Source organism: Ambystoma mexicanum, chromosome 11, assembly GCF_040938575.1.
Source record: "Ambystoma mexicanum isolate Mex_15411 chromosome 11, UKY_AmexF1_1, whole genome shotgun sequence".
NCBI classification, from domain to species: Eukaryota; Metazoa; Chordata; class Amphibia; order Caudata; family Ambystomatidae; genus Ambystoma; species Ambystoma mexicanum.
The window spans coordinates 1,049,787,514-1,049,792,273 of record NC_090934.1 but is presented as its reverse complement, the minus strand read 5'-3'; the positions used below and the strand labels follow the sequence as shown (position 1 = coordinate 1,049,792,273).

General features: G+C 36.1%; 1 long non-coding RNA gene across 1 annotated transcript; it reads left to right on the top strand.

The window, feature by feature from the left end:
• The first annotated feature begins 3,045 nt into the window (after positions 1-3,045).
• On the top strand, positions 3,046-3,993 carry LOC138504817 (uncharacterized). Its single transcript, XR_011279993.1, has 2 exons — positions 3,046-3,334; positions 3,434-3,993. It is a non-coding gene; the product is annotated as an uncharacterized lncRNA (long non-coding RNA).
• Positions 3,994-4,760: the final 767 nt, after the last annotated feature.

Below are 4,760 nucleotides of genomic sequence, written 5' to 3'. Positions count from 1 at the left end.
TACAATTCATTTGGATCCTCTTCCTCTTTTTTAGAGGAATTTCAACAACAAAAATATATGAGGAATTATTCAGCACCAGGAAAAAGAAACCCTATTATGACTCTTCTACCAAAACCAAACGTGGCAAGAGAGGAGGAATCAAACGCAAACATAGAAGAAAAAACAAGAGTACAGACCAGATCTCAGACCCCATTACCCCAACGGAAGACCTAGTCATCAACCTTTCAAGTTTGGAACTAACGACACCACTAATTCAAGCACTTAATAAAGGACTCACCTTTTGTCCAGGTCGTAATTATGATTATTTCAACACAGTAGTTGATCTCCACAGTTTTTGTAGAAAACTCAAACTAAAGAAATATTTTGCAAATATGGAAATCAAAAGACACACCACTGAAATAACACCAGTACCATCGGAATTAACAGTTAAACATGTGGAACTCACAGTCGATCTTCTTAACATCAATGATGAGACAGATCCCTATACTAAGGAGAAGTTCATGGAAGAACAAAATATACCATTGGGATTAGCACAAGAAACCAAACTTAAAGAAAAATCCAAATTCACACCAATCTTACCTCCAGAAAATGTTATTGATACTTTCTGCAAAGTAGTTCAAAAAGAACTCAGAGACATCTACATCAACAATAAAATGAACCAACATGCAAAACTCAAGATAAGGAATAATCTCACACCCAACCAAAGTCAAGCATTAAATAATCTCAAGAACAATCCTGAGATTACCATAAAATCATCAGACAAAGGCGGAAACATTGTGCTACTCAACACAGAAGACTATATACACATGGCACTCACCCATCTAAAAGATCATAAATGTTATGAAAAAATCAAAGAAAACCCATTCATCAAAATCAGCGAACAATGGAAAACCATGAGCAGTCATTGGAAAGACTTGGAACTACTTAATGAAGATGAATACCGATATATGATCACAACTAATCCGATTACTCCAACAATATATTTTCTACCTAAGATTCATAAGAAATACATCAACCTACCAACAAGCAGACCAATCATTAATGGTATTGGATCAATCACAGAGCACATTTCAGAATATATAGATCATCAGCTTCAACCATTAGCAAATTCATTGGCATCATACATCAGAGACACCACGCACATTATCCAATTGATCGACAATATACCTTGGAATGACAACTATTGGCTAGTTACAATGGATGTAACAGCACTTTATACAAGCATCTTGCATGAAAAAGGACTTCTAACTACAGAATACTTCTTGAAAACACGATCTATATCTCTCAACGATCACAACAATATGATTTTAGAAATGTTGCAATTTATCCTTCAAAACAACATTTTCATCTTTAACAACACTCTCTATCGACAAATACAAGGCACAGCCATGGGAGCAAAATATGCGCCACCATATGCCAATCTCTACATGGGCCATTTTGAGATAGAATTTGCCTGGCAACATCAATCATTCACACACCTAAACAACATAATTTTTTGGGCCAGATACATTGATGACATCTTTTTGATTTGGAACGGACCATTAACAGCATTTAAAGATTATTTCAACTATCTAAATCACAACACCTATAATTTGAAACTAACCACAGAATACAGTCAAACTTCAATCAACTTTTTGGACATCACCTTCTATATCGATAACAATACCATCTGTACAACACTGTACACTAAACCTACATCTGTTAACAGTCTACTACATGCTTCAAGCAGCCACCCCAAACACATCATCTACAATATACCTTATGGTGAAATACTAAGGGTCAAAAGAAACTGTTCAAAAACTGATGATTTCAAACAGAAAGTAACATCCACAATGAGCAAATTCATCTCCAGAGGATACCCAAACAAACTTATCAAAAACAGCTATCAGAAATCTTCAACTAGGACCAGACAATCGTTGTTACAAGTAAGACCCAAAATCGACAAAACTGTGATCGATCCACACAGAACCATCAATTTTACCACGAACTATAGTTCTAACAATTCAATCATTCGGAAAATTCTTAGCAAATACTGGAACATCCTTAAATCAGATTCTGACCTTACACCGATCCTGGAAGTCAAACCTACCATCACTTTCAAGAAAGCAAGCAATCTCAAAAAAATGCTCAGTCCGTCACATTTTGAGTTGAAATATCCTGATGAAAAATCCACTATACAAACAATGTGGCTTCAAAAACCTATCAAAGGCTATTACAAATGTGGTCAATGCTCCATGTGCCAATATGCAGAAAATGGTAAAACAACCGTCATCAAACCCAACGGCACCAACTTCACCATACAACAGCTGATCAATTGCAATAGTCAATTTGTTATATATATCATTCAGTGCGCATGCAAAAAATTATACATTGGGAGCACGATCAGAAAACTCAAGACAAGAATCAGTGAACATATCAGGGCTATTACCAACAGAGATACAAGATCACCAATAGCCAATCATTTCACAGAATCACATCATCCTTCTCAGATCAGTCAGATAAAATTCTACGGAATAGTAAAATTGAAACCGGCCCCAAGAGGAGGGAATCTACAATTAAGACTTCGACAACAAGAAGCAAGATGGATTTGTATGATGGACACTTGCCATACAGGTCTTAACACAGACCAGGAGATATGTCATTTTTTGTAAATCATAATAAGAGATATTTACCTCTATATTACTTTGTAAATTTTGCAACAAATACAAGGCTACAGGAACACTAGAATTGGATCGAGCAAATATGGCGCTCTTAAAAATATAAACAACCATTAGATACGTGCGCGTGAAGTCATCACGTGATGCAACGTGCGAATGACGTCATTCCGCACGCGACACACGCATGACGTCACTCCGCACGCGACTCTATGTGAAACCCATTCACAACATGTGGAGTTCACTGACCACATCAGACAGTATCGAGAGAGCGAGGAAAACACCGTTCACATGGTAAGCAAGGTCTTTTACAACTATTTACAACTCTTAAGAAAACTTGGTATTTAGACTAACTTCGTTGCTTCGAACAGTCTTTAAGTTCAAAGTCCGCACAAGCAAACTTAGATACTAAACCAAACCGTACTGTTCCAAGGCAACATATGAGTTCATTTACATTGTCAAAATCCAGGAATCAGTTGTACATGAAGATAATACTGAACTATTGAAGTATAACAAATAAGGATGATTATGACTAGATTTTTTTGGAAAGTACCTTTGACCCAGAGATACAAATATAAACTAGATGCTCTTCACTCTTTCAGACCAAACCGGATGGAATTAATAATATTACCTACATCAAAGGAACCATCATATACATGAACAAGATTTGATATTTAGTTGTAAGTATCTAACTCAACATTGACTGTATAAACGTCAACATAAAACACTCTGTTCAAAATTGCCCATTTTTTTCTTTATTCCCACCTTTTTCCTCTCAGATCTTTCCATTTGCCTATCTACCTACAAATTCCTCCTGAAGAACCGCCATAAACCATGTGGCGGAGAAACACGTGTTGAGGATAATATTACCTAGTGAATGAGGATAATATTACCTAGTGAATTAAACTAGGGCTTCGCAATTTTCGAGCAACAACGTGAAGACAACATTGACTAAACTTTGAACCAATTCAAATTGAGGCCAATACTGCCTAGTGAATTAAACTAGGGCTTCGTAATTTTCTAGTGACAACGTGGGATACAGCAACTTAGTGAATTCAACTAAAAACTTAGAACCAATCTAAATTTTGAATTCTTTTGTCTCTCCATCAACCCAAATGTCGAGTGAATTATACTAAGGCTTCGCAACTTTCAAGTGACAACGTGGGACACAGCAACTTAGTGAACTCAACGAAAAACTTTAAACCAATTTAAATTTTGCATTCTTTTGTCTTCCCATCAACTTATATGTTATGTTCAAGATGTAAAAAGGAATCCCTATTTGTTTACAGCACAATAGAATTCTGAATAAAAATGACAAATGGAACCTAAAAACGAGAAAGTCTCTATATTATAACATTTAATTTTGGAGAAGCGCTAGAGGAGGGCTTCTCTTCGTTTTATGTAAGTCAGCTAACCCTTGAGCAATTGGGCTCTTTTTATTTTGTCCATATCTCACTTCTACAGGAAAACCTTGTAATGCCAGCGTCCATGAAGTGATTCTGGACTGCGCTAGATTACCTGACCTAATTCTTTTACTCTCTAAAAACTGCAAAGGTTGATGATTTGTTTCAATAATCACCTTTTCTCCCTGAACAATAGGGCGGAAATGTTGTAGCGCCCACACAGTGGTTAATAGGGCCTTTTCACATTCATTGAATTTCATTTCAACTTGGGAAAATGCTTTACTTGCATATGCAATGGTTTTGTGATTCACATCATGTTTTTGTGATAACACTGCTGACATACAATGTTCAGAGAACCCTATTTCTATAAAGAAATCCCTACCCTTTATGGGATATGCTAAACATGGTGCCTTTACAAGACATTCCTTCAATTTAGCTACTGCCTCAGACTGCTCTTTTTCCCATATCTAGGGTGTATTCAGTTTAAGTAGTTTAGTCAATGGTTGAGTGATTTAAGCATAATTTTCAATGAACTTTCTGTTATAGCCTGTCATCCCTAATAAACTTTTTACCTCTTTCACATTTTTAGGGTCCTTTAGTTTTTGTATGGCCTCTATTTTCTTCTTTTGTGGATTTAGCCCATGTTGAGTCACTTCATGGCCTAGAAAGTTCACTTTTTTCTTGCACCATTGTGCTTTTTGTA